This window comes from Rattus norvegicus, chromosome 3 (assembly GCF_021556685.1).
Source record: "Rattus norvegicus strain SHRSP/BbbUtx chromosome 3, alternate assembly SHRSP_T2T, whole genome shotgun sequence".
Taxonomy (NCBI): domain Eukaryota; kingdom Metazoa; phylum Chordata; class Mammalia; order Rodentia; family Muridae; genus Rattus; species Rattus norvegicus.
In genome coordinates this window covers 100,955,019-100,977,274 of record NC_141536.1, presented here as the reverse complement: position 1 = coordinate 100,977,274, position 22,256 = coordinate 100,955,019, and the positions used below count along the sequence as shown (strand labels likewise).

Genomic DNA, 22,256 nt, shown 5'->3' with positions numbered 1-22,256 from the left:
CTGTGTCACAAGAAAAATGCAAAAAGGTAATAAATAATTGATCATATCAAAGGAATAGAGAACCCATAGTCTGACAATGTAAAACACTTGGGAGATAATGATTTCTAAAAAGAACATGACTTACAAAAGTTGGAAACTTCTGGACTGCTAACCTGAAGTAGAAAAAAAAATAGTTTCTGTAGACCTTAATTCAATTACAAGATTGAAGGTATAGAACTGGAAGGGCAAATGTTTGTTCTTGGGGCCTATCTGAAGCTTATATTAAATTATATTGTTTGGCTATTATTTTTTGGTATTACATACAGACCAAAATCGTGGTCAATAAACCCTCGAGCTTCTTTCTTTCCAGAGTCCATTTACAAAAGCAGTTACTATACATTTATCTAGTTTGTATTTTTTATATTTTAAATTTTTATATTTTGCTGAACATACATTTTTCAATTATGTGTTTTTAAAGATAATCAGAAAAATGAAAGATCATCATTAGTGGCTTTTATATGAGAATGAGAGAAACAATAGGAAGGCGAGTTGATAGTATAGTTTCACCTCTGAGACATGACTTTCTGTCTGTGCAGGATCAAAAGAAACACAAGCTTTCTGATATTAACATAGGTCATTTTTCTAACTCAGCCTTAAGCTATTTCACACACAAGATTCCTATTTTCAAAGACACTGAGTCTTAAGGGAAATGTTGTATTTTAAGCTACTAAGTCAAATTGATCAATTTAAAAATATATCTACCTAGAATGTACATCCAAAGAAAAATCCAAGAGAAAAAATAGACAGTATTTGTTGGAATCCAGATAAACAAAACTACTAGAACAACATTTTGAACTAAAATATAGACTTAGATGGAATTTTTCTTGATGTTTAGAAACCATTAAACAGGAATAATAGAGATACTCCTGCTCCCTCCCTCATGGATCCTTCTCTTTCTAAGCCAGCCTTTCCCCTAAGTAGTGTTTATTTACTTATGGTTAATATTGAAATGGTAGCATTATGAGGTACTATGCAAAACCAGAACATTTAACTGAAGATAAAGAGGACTTCTTCTCAATAAGGTATTAATTGCCTATGGTATAATATGCAGTAACTGCCTATTAACTGTTGAAAGGGAAACAGAATTTCTGATCATCACGCACATAATGGCATGGATCCTGGAATATATCAAGTTTATGTTAGAAAGGCCATCTACCTATCTGCTCCATCATCCATGCTCTCTTTGCCCCAAGTGTACCTTCCACCTTTAGTACTGACAATCTTAGCTCAGCTAGAACATGAGATATTCAAGGAAGATAGGAGGAGCTTTAGGGAGAGAAAGGCTTTGTTTTATCAGATAAGACTTATTTATAGCGACCTTGAAGATAAAAATCTATGACTGTTAAATGCTTCTGTGCTGCTTTCTCAAATATTTCATATTATTGTATTATTTTGAAACAATATCTAGTATTACAGATAACACAAATGACACTTAGCATAGTTAAATCTATGAATGTGTCTTGTTTATCCTCCTTCTTTACATTAAACACAACTAGACTATATTTCTCTGTTTCCATATATAAGAAAAGTGTGAGAATGGGGATTCTAAATACTACATTCTAAACTCAAAACAGAGTCAGAATTAGCATCAGGATCTTCCCCTTGAGGTTTGAGACAGTGAGAGTTTGTCTCCCCCCCAACACACACACACACACACACACACACACACACACACACACACACACACACACACATTATACACATTCATCTTTAATGATTTAAGTTACTTGACTGCATGCAGAAAATGAACCATGGGTGCCATGGATGTACACTGTTAATAATTTGTCAAAAGACTCCAAACTTCTCAGCTAAGGCTAGTCCTTAATAACGGACCAGGGAAAGATGGTGTGCACAAAGAGACAGTGGGAAAATTGTATTCTGTTGTTACATATGGTCTGCACTTTACAATTTTCTATGTAGACTGAGTAGAATAGTTGAGCTCAAGCAATCTCAATGGTATGCAGTCTATAACCTATGGAGATCTAACAGGCTGTCTCATGAGATGGATTGAGGCTACAGAGAAAATGTAAAAATTAAACTTAATTTCCAATTTTGGAAAATTACAGGGACTACACTCATGGGTCCTCTGAAAACAGAGTAGAATCATCACCACTTAGTCTTAGGTGAAGCATAACCTACTGAAGACAAACAAGAGAGGACACGATGCCCACCAGACAAGTAAAAGGGTGAAAGGAAGATGAATCATGAGCCCACCTGAAACTAGAGAGGGAAAGGAAGGCTTCCGATAGAATGTGAAGTTAGAGCTGGAGAGGACACATGACCAAACTCTTAACCAGCTAAACACTTTCCTGGTAATTTGAGTGGGTGTAAAGTCATGGAATTTAAGGTGGTACACTAGGAAAAAATGAGTGGTGAGCATGTAACAGAGTGAAGAGAAAAGTAAGTCTGAGTGAGGTTACCCCTCAGTGAGTCAAAGCTACTCAGTAAGTTCATTATAGAATTTAACTTGTGTGTGTGTCTGTGTGTATGTGTAAGTGTATATGTCTGTGTGTGTGTATGTCTGTGTGTGTCTGTTTGTGTATGTCTATGTGTGTGTGTATGTCTGTGTGTGTATGTGTGTGTATGTCTATGTGTGTGTGTATGTCTGTGTGTTTATGTCTATGTCTATGTATGTGTGTGTAAGTGTATATGTCTCTCTGTGTGTGTGTGTAAGTGTGTATGTCTGTCTGTGTGTGTGTATGTCTGTGTGTATCTGTGTGTGTATGTCTGTGTGTGTATGTGTGTCTGTGTCTATGTATGTGTGTGTAAGTGTATATGTCTCTGTGTGTGTATGTGTGTCTGTGTCTATGTATGTGTGTAAGTGTATATGTCTGTCTGTGTGTGTGTAAGTGTGTATGTCTGTGTGTGTCTGTGTGTGTGTATGTCTATGTGTGTGTGTATGTCTGTGTCTATGTATGTCTGTGTCTATGTATGTGTATGTAAGTGTATATGTCTCTGTGTGTGTGTAAGTGTGTATGTCTGTGTGTGTGTAAGTGTCGGTGTTTCTGTGTGTGTGTAAGTGTGGGTGTTTCTCTGTGTGTGTGTGTGTCTGTGTGTCTGTTACAAAAGTAGAGGCTGGGGAGGCTTCTGGGTGCCCACCTCTAACATTCCCTGCCTTGTCTCTCTAAGCATGTGTTCTCCTGACCCTGGAGTTCACTCTCTTGGTTAGGTTGAAGGCCCAAAGTCTCAGTGACCCTCCTATCTCTGTCTACCTCAGAACTGGAGACACAGGTTTGTTACACGGGTGTTGAGATCTAGCCCATCTTTCCAGTCCCCATTTTAAATTTTGATCACATCAATATGAATTTTAAAATAAATAAATCCCTAAAGCTGTGTACCGCACTAACATATGAAGGCCACCTTCATGCAGCTCTTCGAGAATTTGAGCACATGTATAACCATGCATTTTACTAACCATATCCAAAGCAGAAGTTGAATTTGTGTTCCTGTATCTCACATACATATAGTATACATAGTATACTCATCTCTTACAAAGGGTGTGCTCTATTTCATAGGTTTCTTGTCTTATAATTAAAATCATTCTTTTTAGAAATATTTTTCTCTAAATTTTCCTGTGCATCTGCCTTCTAAATTATATATTGATCAATCTTTTCCTTGTGCTTTATTTTTGACTTGAGTCATTTCTTAGAACTGCTTTTTATAAGCAGTTTCAAGGCTTTTAAAAAGTCTTTATTTATTTATTCTGTAACAATTTCATACATGTACTTAAGATATTTTGATAATATTCATGGCTCATTGCCACATTTTCTTACCCTTCTTCTCCTTCTGAAACTCTGCTTCTCAGTAGGTTTCCCTCTTACTTTCAGATTCTTTGAGAAATGACTCACTATGTCATTAATTAATAGAATTCCTTGCATGGATACTGCTGGGAAGTTATTTACTAAAGCTCAGGGGACACGTCACTGGCTACACTACCTGAGTCAAGGACTTCACCTCCTCTGGCAGCTACCGATGACAGTAGCTCCTCAGCCACACGTAAGACTTCTCAAGACTATGGGGAAATAAATTCATGGAATTTGTTCCCAACAACCCTTTTATAACTACTGATACTAACGTCTCCACAACTTCATCAGTACCACTGATGTCATTTTAATGATTTATTTTACAAGATATAACACAGACCCTTATCATTGGAACTCACACGGTTTGGATTCTTCATCATCAGCAGTTGTGTTTTCTATTGATAAATTTCTTCCTCCTACCCTTTTTTCTGTATGAGAACTTTTTATAGGTTGTGATTATTAACTCTTCTATCTCAAAACTAGCTCTATTCTTCTAGTTCTAACTCAACCTTACATCATGCATGTATAAAGGCACAGGCACCAACATATTACTGTACTTAAATTACTTGTATTTAATTACTTTTCGTTCAAGATTATTCAAGGACCATGGAGATATCTCAGCAGTTAAGAGCACTCGTTGCTTTTCAGAGTCGTGGTCTCAGTTTCAAACTCTACTCCCAGGAAAGCTCACAGTCATGTACAACCACTGCCCCAGGATAACGGACTCTCTCCTTCAGCTTCCACAGGCATCCGGCATGCACGTGATGCACAGACGTGCATGCAAGCAAAGCACTGATACACAGAAAATAATTATTTAAATAAATAAGTAATTCAAGAGCTCATATCATTTGGGAGAAGAGGTTCATTATGTAGCACACGATTCTTAAATAAGCAATTACGTTCTGTTAATTGGGGCTATTACTATGACATTCCTGTAGGATTCTTTAGGACTGAGCGGCATGTTTAGAGGCACTTAAGGACAATCTGCTCCATGTGTGCAAAGAACTCTTTCCCTGTGCAACATTCCTCATCCATTAAGAATTACTGGGGAAGACGTATTTATATGTATTATATGCATTCCCCCACAGCATCTTAGAGTAGAAAGTTGGGAGCTGTTACATAGTTTGGAATAATCACTGGTGCTACCTGTGCCCTGGACCACCCGCTACCCCACCCTACCTGCCCTTGGGGGTTGGAGATGAGGTGGCACTGAGTCAACCACACAGACTCTGGGAGCAGGTGAGAAAAGCCACGAAAAGCTCGTCTGATCGCTGCCGAGAGTTCCTTTAATACTCTCCATGGTGCCCCATTGGTCCCAAGAAAGAATCTTATCTAAACAGCAGTTCCCAATTGGCGGGCATTGTCTGTGGTAGCAATCCCTGGTCTCTCAGGCAGTCTTCAATTAGGTCCTCCTGCAGGAGATGCCTTTGCAACTGTGCCACCTCCTCCCTGCATTTACTTATAGGTGACCGCTGCCATTCCTCCTACACCCTAGTACTTCTATGGGAAATAATAGGATGGACATAAGTGATTACTCTGAAAAATAAGTGAGACAATTCCCTTTCTGACATCCCTAGTTGAGAGATGCACAGAACCGTGGTTGACTCCTCAAGAGTTAGAGCGGCTTGAAGCAATGTGAGGGAAGGGAGCTCGGATTATGTGTGTGTGTGTGTGTGTGTGTGTGTGTGTGTGTGTGTGTGTGAGAGAGAGAGAGAGAGAGAGAGAGAGAGAGAGAGAGAGAGAGAGAGAGAGAGTCCTGCGGCTTCTGTGTCTGTTGTTGAAGAACAAGGGTTCTTAGAGCCCTTCTGAAAATCAAGGAACTTAGCTTGGCCTGGGACCCGAGCTGCAGTGCCTAGCTGGTTCCTGTGTAGAAACATCACTGGAGGGAGGGAGCGTTAACAAACATTGCCCAGGAGCTTTCCACTGTGCCAAGAATCTTAGTCCTGAGGCAGTGAGGGAAGAGCACAGAAGAAAGCAGGGTAGTCAGTGTGTGCTAATGCCTGTAGTTTGTAGGGGAGACAAACTGTTTTGGAGAGCATAAAGGCCTTCTAGGGCACACACAGCATCCATGAACACCTACAACAGCCTGAATTGTTCTGTTCAGAAAGACCACAGTCCCTCCTCTCTTCTAGGTGCTCAGCTTACAAAGGATCCATTTCGTTCTACCTTTCTGCCAAACACCTCCCAACATTCTATTTATGAAAGCTTTGTCGAAATGAAGAAATGATGAATCTGGGAAAAAGTCCAGAAGCTTATTAAAGGTTGAAGTATTTCCAACTCTTAGCCACGGTTAAATTGCTGATATTTCTGTGAACTGGGAAGTGTAGTGTTTCATCATTCTCACAGGTCAGCTGTTAAAGTGATCACTGTGGCACAAGTAGGGTGTCAGAATCGAAGTCTGCCCCACTAATCCATTCTTGGTAAGCAAAATAAAAATGAGGTTATTTGGTCGGGAAGACAAGTGACCAGATGAGTGTCTTAAAGCCACGTGAAGGTTCCTTTGTTTTCTGGGTGTGGAACACCGTACCTTTCATTTGAGCCCTTGGAAAGCAAAGACAGACAGATTGCAAATTCAAGAACAGTCTGGGTTAAAGAGTCAAACAAAACAGAAATTGCTCAAAATTATCTTTTTTAAGGCATTCTATACTTTCTGAAATCAGAAACTGGCTTTTTGCCAATTATCCTATTAAAAGGTAAAAGAGGCTCCAAATGGGATAACTCAGACAGTCCCCTGTCAAGTATGCACAATTTGGTAATAATGTTTATTTTACAATAGTTCTGACAGTGATTTGTTAAAAAAGAAAAAAAAGGAAAGAAAAGAAAAATAATTTTGAGAAGAGAAAACTAGAAATTGGCCCAGTAAAGAGATGCCGCCAAGCTCAGGCTGATTCGAGCACAGTGACTTTCTACTCTTCAAAGCATGAACATAAGATGGAAACCTATCAAAGCATTTCTTAAACTTCTTTTAAAATTATTAACTTTTATTTATTTTGTGAATGTGTGTGTGTGTGCGCGCGCGCGTGCGTGCATGTGTGTGTGTGTCTGTCTGTCCAGGTTCCCATGGAGGCAAGCAGTATCAGGTCACTGGTAGCTGCAGTTATAGACATTTGTGAGATGCTGGGTGAAGGTGCTGGGACTCAGGACCTCTAAAAGTGCAGTATGCACCCTCAACCACTAGCCATGGCTCCAACCCCATCAAGCTTATAAAACCTGTACGGTCTGCATCATGAATAAAAGTTCTTCTACCCTATAGAATTTATTTTTAAGAAGAGTGCAATCAAAGGGGTGCTAACTCAGATTTTATACCCTACTAATTAAAATCTCTCCTCTCTCTCTCTCTCTCTCTCTCTCTCTCTCTCTCTCTCTCTAGATCACACACACACAGAGTTGCCTGCACAGTATCTTCTCTCACTTTTGCCTTGTCAATAGGACCCTGGCTTTTTGGAGAGGCAACAATCTGTCCAGCTAAAAATACTTGTTTTCCCAGACTCCCTTGCATCCTAATCAGGTGGCACAGTCCTGCTCTATGAAATGCAAGCAGACATCTGCTAGGATTGATGGGAAAGCTGTTGCTTCCAGATATAGTCGCCACCCATTCCTGCTCCCTCCTCACTCCTTCATCTTTCCTTTATGTCTGTTGAAATATTAGCATAAGACATGGCGGGCAAGCAACTTTCTTGGAATCAAAAGATGCCAAGATTGAGGGCAAAAGCCTACTAAATATGTGTGGGAGAACAGAAACACGGAAAGCATTTAAGTTCCTGAGATCGAGATTGAACTGCACACCTACCCTATGCTACCTGCTCCCAAACTTCATGTGTCTGGAGACGGAGCTTTGCCTGTGGAGATTGCCCTAAGAAAACGGCAAACCAGAAAAGGCCTTATAATGCCTTTTCTAAAATGTGCATTGAGTTTTAGCCCATGGAGTTCTGTGCAGACACATACAAAGGAGTAACCCCTGCTGTGGTGAAATGCAAATGCACCAATTGTTCAGCATCGTGCTCTCACTGGCCTGACAGAAAGGTATTTATCAGTGCCCACATTCTAGCCACAAAACCTACAAAATCTATCTATTATTGGGGTCTATATCATGTTCCTACAAAAAATATAATAAAGCTGTTTCCTAAAAGAGAATGTGTGTGTTTATTGATTACAGTGCTGTTGAAGGAATATTGTGTTTTAGCTGGTGAGCCTGTGCAACCTGGGATTCAGACACCTCTTCTATATAAATTCAAGAATATGGTTTCTCTTCGATGAAATGCCTTAAACAACATGTCCAGAAAGCTCCCAGTGGGGCAATGCAGTCAACATGCAGACAATTAAATTGATGCTGCTAGAGGACAGGGACTACACACCTAACCCCTCCCCCCTCTGCCCACCCCCACACTAGGACTCACCCATCCCTTTCTTTTATGGCTGTTCTTCAGTTGCACTCCTCATAATAAGCCAGCAATAGCAATATTTTTAAAAATAGAGTTTCTAAAGTAGAAATTATGAGTCCACGGAAGCAGCCTCGGAGGTAGAGTGCTTGGCTGGTGTGCACAGGGCTCGGAGTTCAATCAATAATGCTGCAAAAGTAAAAATAAAAAAGTGAAAGTTATCACTGAAGGCATACTGATATTGAAACTTGGGGATCTGAGAATGAGTACTGCAATAGCCAATTTAAAAATATATCTTTTTACGAGCAACATTTTTGGACATCTAGGGCCTTACTGCTTTCCCTCTGTATTGATTTAATCCTGCTATTTGCCTGAATAACTGGTGGAGGTTAATTGGAGATGGACATTTCTGATGCTCCACATACAGTGTATTTGTGCCCATGTGGGTGTGTGAAGAGCATTCAGAGAAGAAACAAGCTTGCAACAGATTTAACGACCTAGTTCCCCACCTTCATGACGGCTTGAATTATTCTCCAAACTGTCAATGCTTCCAAGGGCTCTTCTCAGGTAAACAGTCTTCAGACCTGTTTTTGAGACCAGGATAGTTTGTGTTTTTGCTTTTACACCTGTGGACTCTGTATTCTTAGACTGGTCCTGAATAGTCCCCTGACTCCATAATGGATGGCCTCTTACAGAGACAGCTGACTTGGGAAGAAGCAGAGTGTGCAATAAACCTATGTAAATTATAGGGAACCAGAGTGGAACCCAGGCACACAGTAAGTCATCCATGAGCAAAGCTTCGCATGCACATGGCTGGATGCACTGTATTTTCTATGAGCTCAGCTTCCTGCTGTGATTTAGAGCTAATAGGATACACATGTTATTTGTTTGTCTTGGTATTGGCAATATGCTTATAATAAATTGTATTGCTTCTAGGAACATACTAAGGAGCCACTGAATTAATGTTCCTGCTTGGTGGCACCAGCTTGTTTCATCCAAACGCGAAGCGTCAATGGTGTCAGAATTTTGCTTTAGCATAAAATATGAATGTGTGCCCGTACATTTGCAGACCTGTGAGGTATTTTTGATTAAACAATTAAACCTAAGTGCTCACACATCATGTACTCACATATAACATCTATGTGCACATACACATTTGTATCATTTGTTTACCCTTACAGTGGTCCCTAGGCTTCACAATAATATGTAATATTTATGTTTTCACTTTCAAGGAACATGCACTGTCCATAAAAGACATTTTTAGAGATGAAGGAAATATAAATGGTTGAAACCTTGAGATCTGCAAAGGTAAGTTCTGTGAGGAAACAGTGATGAGACTATAGAAAGTTGAGACCAAAACAAAGGGAAACATTCACAAAATTAAATTTTGTTGTAGAATAGTTCCTTAATAAAGTATAACCAACTAAAAACAACATTTCTTATTATGTTGTTCCTGCTGTTGTTAACACTAACGACTCTTAATATCTTAATCTGGACCTGATGTTCTATCATACAAAACCAATCTGATTTTTTTGGCTGAAGAAAGCGTGTGGCCTAGAGAAGGAAAAAGTACACCCTCCACGATTTGGCAAGAAAGGTACATTTGGAAACTGGGTCTGCTCTACATTTCTGGAGCTAGGCTGAAGCCTGAAGTTCTAACTTCAAAACAAGTATAAAACTTCTCTTGCTAATATTATTAGTGATGAAATGAGAGCAGAACATTATATCCTTTGGAGGATATTCGGGAATTCTAAAGGCAGTGTGTGACCACATTCCCCACTGCTCACATACAGATTCACTTCTAGTCGGAAGTATCTTTAAAATCACAGGTATGTGAAGATGAATGAAGACTCTAAGTATTATTTTCAAAGGAAAAATGCAAAAGGAAGAGATAATAAAACTATGTATTTAAAGCAATTCGGCTACCTAATCTCTACATTCTGTTTAAAAACATAGTCACATAAAAGAACACAGCTACTGAAAGTGTTTGTAATCCCAACAGAAAAGCTAGAGAGAGAAGAAATATAAGTTAGAGGCAAGTCTGAACTATATAGCAAAATCTTATTGAAAAAAATTTTAATTTGCCTTTCCACAATGTTTCGTTAAAATATACATATTTATACTTATTTGTCTTCCCTCTGAACATCGCTAAAGGTACATAGATATACATACTTTGCACACTAAACCTTAATAAAATGAAATGGTACATGTATCCACAATACTATGAAATAAGTACTAATGACTTTAATGTATTTATGAATAATGCATACGAGGAAAGTTAATACATGTTCCTTTCTTTCCCAGTGTGGTGCTTTGAATGAAAATGACTACCATAGGGTGTGGCTCTATTGGGAGCTGTGGCCTTTTGGAGTAGGAGTGGCCTTGTCGGAAGAAATGTGTCACGTTTGGGGTTTCAGAAGCTCAACCCAGGTTCACTGCCATCCTCTCTTCCTGCTGCCTGCTGACCCGGACGTAGATCTCTTAGCTGTTTCTCTAGTACCCTGTCTATCTGCATGCCGTGTTTTTCTGCCATGACAATAATGGATTAACTGATCTGTAAGCCAGACCCAATTAAATGGTTTGCTTTATAAGAGTTGCCAAGGTCATAGTTCTCTTCACAAAAATAAAACCAGAACTAAGACACATAGTTTACAAATCGGTTGGACTCAATGAAACAATTGATAAAGAACTGATAATTCTAAACTCAGAAGAATAACTAAAAGTAAAGTATTAAATATGTGACTAGTGCAATAGTAAATCAGGTTAGAGCATCAGATAATGGCACCACGTTGCAGAAGGTAATCTTTCTCTGGAGCAGCCGTCCTCACCTGCTTTCAAGATTTATTTGTGTATTTAATGTATATGAGTGCTGTACCTGCATGTGTACCTGCATGCTAGACGTGGGGATCCAATCCTATTAACGACAGTAGTGAGTCACCATGTGGTTGCTGGGATTTGAACTCAGGACCTCTGGAAGAGCAGCCAGTTTTCTTAACTGCTGAGCCATCTCTCCAGCCTGAGCAGCAGTTCTCAAGGTTAAGGGTCACAAGCCTGTTGGAAAAACCGAAATCACCAAAATTATTTACATTACAACACATAATGGTAACAAAATTACAATTACAAAGTAGTAAAGGAAACAGTTTTATGGTTGGGAGTCGCCACATGGGGAAGAATATTAAAACATTGCAGCATGAGGAAGTGTGAGGACCACTGCTCTGGAGAAGGTCCATTTGTGTGATATCAGTAGTGTTAAGCCTATTCACGTTAATTTAATCACCTCGATTAGTGATTTAATATTGATTTGCATGTTATCTTATATGTAGACCAACGTTGACTATGGAGGCATGTAGGATTATCAACTGGGATTACACAGTTAGCATAAGTAAATCAGACTTGTAATAGCTTAGCTTGGCCCCAGATGAAAATGCTGATGAGCACTGAGTAGGTCATTCAGATTCCTTTCTTTACCTAGTTTACTCTGCATCAACTTTTATAAATAGTGGCTCTCAGAAAATTGACAATAACACCCCAAATTGACATATGCAAATAATAATCTTTAAGTAAAATCACACAGATATGTTATAATTTATAAATATATCTGATAAATAAAGAACTGGTAACGATACCTTTTCCCACCTGAAAAAGATAGACTGATTATAAATTTAATGACAAAGCCACAAAATGTCTCCAGAATAAATCTCTCCGTCAACTGACAGACAGAATGTCTCCAAATGTTAGTCAAAAACTTTGTCAAAGCCAAGTTTTTATTGGGACATTAAAATCTACTTTATGCATGGACTTCGGATTGTTATAGTGTTACTTCTCTTAGTTTCTCGAATATAGTTGTTAGGTATTTTTTTCTTGAGAAATCCCCCCAAATGTGAATATATTTTTCACCCAGGAATTTGGAATTGAAATTGTAACTTGAAAACAAAGCCGCTGGTGTTTCATCTTCTTCGTCTCACTTCTCCTAGATGGGCCTGGCAGTACCTGCCTCAAGTTGGTGGAAGCCAAAAGATTCTGTAAAAGGCTGCAAACTCCACTTCTCCAGAAGTAAGGGGCTCCTAGCGCCATTTCAGAACTTGTAAAGATTTCACTCAGAATCCCACGAGAGTGGGGGTGGGGATGGACTCTTACTCCTTTACTCTTTTCCATTCTTCCCCTCTCAGAGTATCAAGGAAAGTTTTGTTCTGCAAACTCCCCTTTGATGCAAAAAAACCAGAACAAAACAAAACAAACAAACTAGCTAGGCTTTCGAACTTGGCACTTTTCATTCTAATAAGTTCATTCTCAATGTTGTTAGGGCTAATATTGAAGCTGATGGTAAACTACTTAATGGTGGCTTCCGTAGGTCAGTGATGTTTCAGACCTTCAACTTGCACAGGCATGAAAAATAATGGAAGAAAAGAGATTCTGAAATATGCATAGGTGTCAACTTTATATATTCCATTTCATCATTTCCCACATATGTAATCTGAATAAATAATTACTATGTTTTATTAACTTTGTGCTTTGAAAATGAAATTTGACACCAAAGTAGAAGATAATCACTAATGAAAAATTTAGCACCTTACTAAAACCCATAGATTTGAATTAATAAAATGCCCACTACAGTTTTGCAGTCCAATATGAACATCACCTCTAACTGAAACCAGTCGATCTTAGTCATGTTGTAAACAGACCCACAACGACCAGAGTCATTCTGTTCAGTTATCAATGGTCTTCTATTATTGTTTTCTGTTTAATTCAGTATTGTATTAGAATATTGGAGTCGAAAAAGTATTTGATGACATCACTGACATTTCCTGTCTCAGAAATACAAATAGTAAAATTTCAGTGGACTCCACTAATCACTGAAATGTTGACTTCATTCTGTAGATGGGAATAGTAAAGCCCACTGGACTTAGTTTCTAAGGAGCACACATGTACAGTCTTGCATCATCTACCTGTAGCCATTGAGCAAACTGTTGAGTTTATAGTCAACAATTCTGTGTGCATTCATCAGAAGCATGCACACACAATTCTAACTGATGTGTGTTATAGCAATCTGGGTGGAAATCCCTTTATACAAATTGAGAAAATAATTTTCAATGTGTAACTTGTTCAAGGAGCTTACACAGTTGTAGAGCAGTGGGAATGTCAATTCTGTGAGATGTTCTCCACATTGATGGTTATTTTGCATTTCCACGCAGTCAGCTGAGGAATCTTACTGAGTAACTACCACAGGTTCAGCACCCTGCTGAATGCTATAGTGAAGTCAGAGATAGTATAAGCCAAATTATGTTCTGCACAAATCTGTGAGTACATTGTAGCTATTAGGCACATAAAGAAATATTCCCCAGCAGGATTTGCAGACTTTTCATTCTGTCTTTTAACTTGGCAATCGTCCTATGTATAGTACCTTCGATTGTATGTACACTCCAGCCCAAAGAAACTAAGTGTACTCAGCTTTCACTAGAAAAGCAATCTTCCTTCATGTAAAACAGACATTCATTCAGTGGCAATACTTTTTCTCTTTTCTTTTCTCTTCTTTCCTTCCTATCTTCCTTCCTTCCTTTCTTCCTTCCTTTCTTTTTTTAGAGAGGGAGGGATTTTTTTTTAAACAAAGTCTTATTATGTAGCCCTGGTTGACCAAGAATTCTCTTATGTAGACCAGGTTGGACTTAAATTCCTGGAAATCTACCTGCAGTGACCTAATTTCGACTGCGTATTACTTGTCAGAGAAACTGAGCAGCAGAATCAGCATTAAAGTGCGGTCGGTGTAAGAGGTAGCTCGGTGACAAATAACAGCGACGTTTGCTTAAAACTGAGAATATTTGGAGACCAACACTTGAACCTGTTCACTTAATGTTTTTGGCTGCCTGTCTGTTTTGAGGGAGTGTGTATATAATATGACTGGCCAGGAACTAGCTTTGTATGTAGACCAGGCTAGCATTGAACTCCTAGAGATGTTCCTGCCTGTGCCTCCTAAGAGCTGGGACTAAAGAAGTGTGCCAACATGCCCAGCTTCAATTAACTCAAAATTGAAAAATCACATGAGTAGTTGAGAGCTTTCAACATTTTATCAGATGGACAAGTACAGCTTTTATGGTTTATAATACTTCTTAACATCCATGCCAGAAATACTTTTAATATTAAATGCATTTAAGTAATATTTGGTTTCCCATTTCGTTACACAGATCTATCTGTCAATCAAAGAGGTTTCTGGGTATTGAGGAACCTGTCTGCAATCTTATTGACCTAAAGAATGCTAACCAATGGTTTAAAAACATCTTTTCAAGCACTCTGTCGACATATAATTGTAGATAAATACTTTCCTTTAACAGCTTGGAATATTAACTTTAAAATCCACGAATTACTCAATATAGCTTAGTGTTTCTCAGTAGCCAAATAACCCTGGGTTGAGATTACTGGGCTCTGAGTTTGATGCTATGTGCTAAAAATATAAAAACAAGCCAGGGGCTTCGCTTCATATCCTCAGAACTTCATTTCTGAGATTTCAGATCTTTTAATCAGATGCTACATCTCAGAGTATTTGTGTGAGCCTTTAACTACTCGCAACACACACAGTCATTTGCTGAAGGCTCCTAAGGGGGATGCTATCACTCTGAGCATTTCTACCACTTAGGGAGTGTGGCGCAGGAGTAGCACAGAGAAAATGAGGCAGCAGGTTGTAATCTGAGACCACTCTGGAGAAAGGCTGAGCTCTGGGTTTGAATTCAAATCTCTCACATTTTTGGATGAAAGAATTTAGTTCGATCTCTTAATGCCTCTATGTAATAATCAGAAAACAACCACAGCAGCATTTTCCTTTGGGGTTCAGAGTAAGGAATTTAACATGTAAAACATTTGTCATATTGTTCTTAACTTACTTGCTCTATTATAACTTTAATAAAAAGGAAAGGACGGGGACAAAAATATATGTACATTTCTCCAGAAAAGTATGAGGTTTGGAGACATCATTGTTTTGTGAGTAAAATGACAGATGGGCAAATGCCACCCAGCAGTGGAAAGGTGAAGGTAAGAGAAGCTCACCCATGTGGAGGAAGGGCAGTCTAAAATGACAGTGACAGATAGGATTTAGCATCTCTTTCCTGGGTAGTGTTTGGTGTTTCTGTTTATGATTTTACAAATCTTAATATAATGAAAACAGACCTTGTTTATTTCTCATAGAATGAAATAAGCTTCCCTATAAATGTACCTTCTGTGTGTGAAGTTTCATCCTCCTAAGTTTGACTTACCTGTAATTCAAAAATATGAAGTAGACAATTCTGCAATTCAGCAAAAACATATTTATGCATGAGTGTGAGACTTAAATACTTTATTTATTTATAAAGGTAAAAACCAAAGAGAGCAATATAGTTACCTCTGCTTACAAATGACATTAAAAATCGTTATGGCTAAAGAGCCCTAAAGATTCTACCCAAATCCTAAAAACCAATAAACTAATAAATGAACACAGAAAAATGGGACACAAAATTGATAAGCATTGAGTTCTTATACACTCACAGCAAATAATACTGAAAGAAAATTAAAGCTACATATCCAATTTACAAAAGCCTCAAATAAAATATATCTTGTCTCATGGATTTGAAGACAATATTATTAATGAAAATGTTATATCAAGTGGTCTACAGAATTCACTTTTTGCCCAAGCTGGTGACCTGAATTCTACCTCTGGAATCCATAGAAAATTAGAAAAAAAGACTCAGTAAAGTTGTCCTCTGAAATCTATATTCCTGCCATGGCTCACATATACATATCCTTACACACACGCGCACACACACACACACAGACACGCACACACACACACACACACACCACACAGAGATTAATAATTTTATTTTAAAAAGAACCATAATACCAAAATTTGCATAACATCACAAATAACATAGAATTTCTTTAAAATCCTTTGAAAAGATAATACTTGTTAATTTCAATAGTTTCTGAATCTGTAGAGATCATAACAAACAGAAAAATGTTGATATAGAAACAGACATAAAAGTCAACAGAGCCTAATAGACTGGAGAAAAAAGAACAGAGTCACAGAGAAACAAAGATTTTTAATAAGGGTAACCAAAACTATAAACCATTAAAGGACAGCCTCCAATAACTGATACAGAGAAAAATAGACATGAAAAATGGTGTGAAATCCTAATCATACACCATACTTAAATATCAATCCAGAATTTCTTAAAAGCACAACTGTAAGAATTGAACGGGATTTGGGGACTGTGAAACATGCCTTCAGATTCAAGTGCACAGGAGCCTGAGATCAGGAGATTCTCTTGAACACATGAATTTGAATCCATCCTGAACAATATAGCGAAGCTTGTCATTAATGTATGAAAAAGATTGAAGAATGTTTAAACAGTAAAACGTGATGGAAATCTTCACATTTATCTTTCTAATGGTGTCTTAATTTTGATACCAAAAGCATGGGTTTAACCAAAGAAAGAATACACAAGTCAGAACTCCATCCATGGAGAAGGTGCGTGCGTGCATGTGCACGTGCACGCACGCACACACACACACACACATACACACACACACACACACACACACACACACACGGGGCAGGGCGGGAGAGCAAAGTGAAGACAGAGGATACACTCTGCTCAATGGGAGGGTAAATTTAAAAATCGTGTGATTGACATTCGCATCTAGAAATATAAGCAACTCCTACAATTCAACAACAACAACAAAGAACACTAAAAATCTGAATTAAAAATGGGCCAAGGACATAAAACAATATTCTCCAAGGAGACATAAATATGGATAGCAGTATTAGAAAATTCAATATTACCAATCATGAAGGAAATACAAATCAAAATCATAATGAACTTTCAATTCATACCTGATGGAATGGTCAACTATCATAAACCAAACCAAACAGCAGAGAGCTGGTGGGGAATGTGGAGGATGCAGAATGTGTGCATACTCCTGATGGCAATACAGAATGGGTAGCCGCTCTTGATTCCTGTATGATCTTGTCTTCCCTCTTCTGAATAAGTATCCAAGAGTATAGAAATCAGGGTCTCGAAGACTCATTTGCATTCTCAAATTCATTAAAACTTTAGGTACAGCGGCTAAGATGCAGAAATACTATAAATGCCCATAAGAGGATGGGCAGAGCGAACACAATGAACACATATCCGGGACCATCACTCAGCCTCAGAAAGAAGGGAATCCTCCCTGTGATTCAACATGGAAATGCTGGGGAGACATTGTGTTAAGTGTCATAGGTATTACAGCATGGACCCACGTATATGAGCTATGTCAATTGAGGCAAACTCCTAAAGGCAAAAGTAGGGCAGGCTAAAATGAATCAGGAACTACAAAGCATAAGTCATACAGGACAAAAGAATTCTAGAGCTCTGATGTATAGCCTGGTGCTTATGTATACAATACTCTATATACATTTTAAAAATGTAGAGGGCGAATCTCATGTGCAATTCCTACAACTTCGGGCAGGTTCTCACTGTGGACAACCCTCCATGGCTGGCCTCAAACATACATAAATTTGTCTGGATGGAAGGATGGAAGGAGCTAAAGGGGTTTGCAACCCCATAAGAACAACAATACCAGCCAACCAGAGCTCCCAGGGATTAAACCACTGTCCAAAGAATAGACATGGGCAGACCCATGGCTCCAGCTCCATATGTAACAGAAGATGGCCTTGTTGGGCACCAATGTAAGGAGAAGCCCTTCATCCTGCCAAGGCTGGACCCCTCCAGTGTAGAGGAATGTCAGGACAGGGAGGTGGGAAGGGGTGGGTGGTTGGGTGGGGGAACAACCTCATAGAAGAAGAGGGAGGGGGCATGGGATGGAGGACAGGAAACTAGGAAAGGAGATAACATTGAAAATGTAAATTTAAAAATCCAATAAAAATTTTTAAAAAATTTAACATAACAAAAAGGAGTCAGAAATGCCTAGTTACTACAATTATTTGACAAATTTGTGATGCAATAGTCTCTTAATTATTTATTTGTGCATATTTTATACAAGCATGCCTGTGTATGTGTTATGTGTGTGTGTGCCACTTGTACAAGCAGGCATGTTTGGAGGCCAAAGTTCAATATCAAGTACCTTCCACTTACATATTTAATTTGATTTTAGGCAAGGTCTCTCACTGGACATGAAGTTTGTCACTTGAGTTAGATTCCAAACCAGTGAGCCCTCCATATCAGACTCAACATCTCGTGATGGTGGGGTTGAAGCATGGGCCTGTCTGCCAGGATTTAACCTAAGAGCTAAGCTAGCAAAACCCCGATTCTCATGCCTGTACGGCCCGTGTTCTTCCACTAAGGACTTCCCAATCCCGAATACTTTAAACCCAGATATGGCGTTTTGTTTGTTTGCTAGTCATCACCAATCCACCCATTTATTCAGTACATCCAATTGTGTACTGGCATTTATTAAACATGTATTGTCAAGTGAACACTAGACAAGGAGGGGCAACAAAAGTGCTTTCATAGCACTTTGCATTCGTCTGATGTTACTTTAGAAATCATCCTGTATTAGAGATCTTAGAACATAGTAGATTCCAGATAAGTTTAATCAGCATCTATAAACATGGTGCTGAAGGTTTGTAAGACTGAGGATAAGGACTCACTCAAACCTGACTCAGTGAAAACGGGCTTGTGAGATGAGACACTGCAAAACAGAAGACTTTTGCTTAATATATAGATGGGAACAGTAGGTTTAGGGTGTTGGTGAGGTCCAGCAGTTCAAAAGAAAAAGAACAACCAATGTTGACCATAGAGAAAGGGTCAATGGCAGCTGCCCACACCTCCCAGGCATTTTCATTACCAGAGCTGTCTATTTCCATATTTATAGAACTCTCTCTCTCTTCTAAATAAAGAATGTAGAAGCCCCCGTTCAAATTATCTCTGTGAATGAGTGCCGAACAGTACATTGAAGCCTCTTCAATTTAGGGCTGCTATTTTGATTTATCCCCATGTCCCTCCATTCATGAAGGATTGAGTTTATGGTCATTTCATACACCTGAGGGTAGGGTCAGGTATGTCAAATTTTATTTCCCAGGGACAAATAGAAAACAGGTAAGATGAGGAACTCCCCTCAAAGCAACACCACCACCAAAAAGACATCCAAATAAATAGGTACATACAATAAGAACTTCAGCCTTAGTACCCCTTTTCTTCCAATGTCTCCTATGTCAGGCTGCCCACTGGGAACTTTGCTTTCAGGTGGATTTCTGAGACGAGAAATCCGCCATTTGCTCACTGTACCCTGGGGTCCCCCCAGCTGCCAAGTGAGAGCTGAACAGAGGTGCATCAAGAGGCCTGCAGTCAAAAGGCAGTAGGATGGCCAATTGCCATCAATTTGAGCATCAAGTCTGGCATCTTGGCACCCTGCTGCTCTCCCCATCCCCCAGGTTCACTGCTGAGAGCCTCAGCCTCTAAAGCTGCTTATGCCACCAACCCCAGCCTGCTGTCCCCTTTCCCAGACTTCTCTGTATGCCCTGGTAATAAAAGAAAGCCTTTTATATACCTGGCTTCGCTTGTGAAACCATCCAAAGCCTAATGTAAATGTTTCTTTTCCCCGCTCCCACACACTCATGGGTAAAGGCAGAATTGCCACATTCCCCCTTGGACCTGATTGCTAGGCAACACTCAGCCATGTGAATTTGTCACTTCTGTTTGGCGCAAATTTCAATTTCACCTCCAACTGTAACAACACTGCTCGATATATTTTAGATGCCACTGTGGTTGGATGGCATCCCAGGAAAGATGTGAAGAGTTACTGCCAGGAATGAATGATTGGCATTGGGTAAAGCAATTCTCTGAACTCAGCCTTGGCATACCATTAATTGTTAAGTCTGTTCTGCTACCAACAACCTCTTGTCAGAAGCATGTCTATTGTAAGCCTCTGCGAAAAGGGTCCAAATGGTAGAGCTTTCTCCCTCTGGAAGATTCGAATCTTGTCGATAACGAAGCAGTGGCTTTCTCAGCTCATCGTATATTAACTTTCTCCTTCTTTCCCTCTACTGGCTGTAGTTCAGTGCAAAAAGGAAACAAGTCCCACATCTGAATATTACTGAACTGAAAAAGCCCTTTTGTGCTAAGTCAGGTTCTGGTCACTCATAGGACACTCACCTTTTCCTTTAGTTTATTGGGTACAGTCTGTTTCCATTTATGATAACAATTAAGCTGTACAATAGAGGAAAGAGTTAATGATGAAAAAGATAACACCAATACCAGACACATCCTTCTGACAATAAATCTAATATCTGACACGCATAATTTATACATGGACATTAGTAAAAAAACAGAAGTTACATGTAAGCAATCACATTTTTAAAAATAAAACCCATGCAGTGATGGGCAAGATATAACACTATAATCTCCCAAGTTTACATCAAATAGTGTATTATCTTCCAACTATGATCTACTAATATCACACTGTTTGCCCAGTCATCTAATTTAGAACTTTTACTCTGTGATTGCAATTGACTGTATAAAGATTCTACCATGTTTAAGCTTTCATTACTGTGATCCATACTAAATACTCATAAAAAAAATGATTCCCCTTCAGTCACCATGTCCACCATTTTTTTCCTTACAAATCAAAACCTCCTCATAAAGCTTGGAAGAATTTTCCCAGAATAAGTCTAATTGAAAAAGAAGAAATCCGTTAGTTTTGAATGAGCAAAAATAGCATTTTCAGATTTTTGCGTGCAGTCTCTGACTCACTGGAAACAAAAGGAGTTTCTGTAACGGTGTGAATGAACCATGAAGTGTGCGTGTTCTTTTAAGAAAGGCCAAGGGTGCAGTTCTATTTTCTTAGCTCTGCTTTCATATTTATGTGTCTCATTTCCAGCTCATTGCTGATGCCTCAGTTGTGCCATCCATCACCACTTTTATCCTCCTTGTTCCTCAAAAAGAACATAAAATCCTTTTTTATGTGGTGGTAATATTATTGCAAATAAAAGCAAATACCAAAATCTTTATTAGTCTGCCAAAATAATAAACTATTTAATAAAAGCATGCTGTAAAAATAAGGTCATTTGCATCACTCAAGTTACTAGCAGGAAATGCAGAGAATTATTGGTCAAAAAAGTACAAACTGACAGCAATTATTTCTGTTGTTCCTCTGACACGTTGTGCAATAGGGTTAAAATTTGGCTGCTACTCTGTGTATTTTCTGGATTTAAGTGTCTTTAATTTTGCTCAACACTGGTTGAGAAAAAAAATTGAAAAAAAAAAAACAGATCCTCACGAATTACTTGACTTTCTTGCAAAGAGATTTTTTTGGTAAGGAACGAAGATTAACAACACTGATCTCTTTCATACTCCTTTTGCACAAATGTCGGAGCTGACCTTCAGATAACCTTGATATTCCAAGATTTATGGTCTAAATATTTACCATCTTAATATCTAATATTAATTTTAGTTGCTGTGGTTCTGTGCCCATGCTTCAGCTCTCCTTTTGTATCCACCTTTGGTCATTTACACACACACACACACACACACACACACACACACACACACACACACACACACACACACCAATAAGAGATGTTTTATTTGGGAGGGTTAGTTTAATAGTGGAAGTTAACAATAAACATGCTATTTCTAAATAAATGTGTAATGTTTGCTCTTTTAGCCTATTATAACGTAAACCCAGTGCTTTTCCTCTTGCAATTTCTATACTTAGCTGGCAGATTTGTAAATATATTATGATGTGTTTATAACATAGCAAATCAGTAGCTGTGCTAGGATTAAAATATCATTTGTATAATTCTTCGTTCCCAAGAACAACCTGGATACCAATTTTTCTCCTTAAAAGGAAAATGCAATTAAGTAAATATTATGAATCTTTTCAAAGTCATATGTTCAATATTTCTATTACTTGCTCCGTGGTGACATTTAAAATTGAGAAAAAGCTCTTCAAATCCTATTTTATATTATCAAGACTTTTGTGCTGTTTGTTTGGGACACAGCATCCCATCACTAGTTTTACTGGCATCGAGTTAATGTAAGAAAATGAGATGCAGTCCCTCCACAAACTG

At 38.6% G+C, this 22,256-nt stretch overlaps 1 long non-coding RNA gene across 7 annotated transcripts in view; it reads right to left on the bottom strand.

The window, feature by feature from the left end:
* The window catches only part of LOC102552721 (uncharacterized), a 65,474-nt gene that overhangs the window by 13,358 nt on the left and 29,860 nt on the right, over positions 1 to 22,256 (bottom strand). For 3 of the 7 annotated variants that reach the window (XR_015683724.1, XR_015683721.1, XR_015683722.1), the window contains 4 exons: positions 20,938 to 21,112; positions 20,341 to 20,394; positions 11,109 to 11,272; positions 8,240 to 8,410 (listed from right to left, as the gene is read on the bottom strand). This is a non-coding gene — a long non-coding RNA (uncharacterized LOC102552721). Of the gene's footprint in view, positions 1 to 8,239; positions 8,411 to 11,108; positions 11,273 to 20,340; positions 20,395 to 20,937; positions 21,120 to 22,256 lie in introns of all 7 variants that reach the window. The other 4 variants (XR_015683723.1, XR_015683720.1, XR_015683718.1 and 1 more) reach the window with 3 other exon arrangements.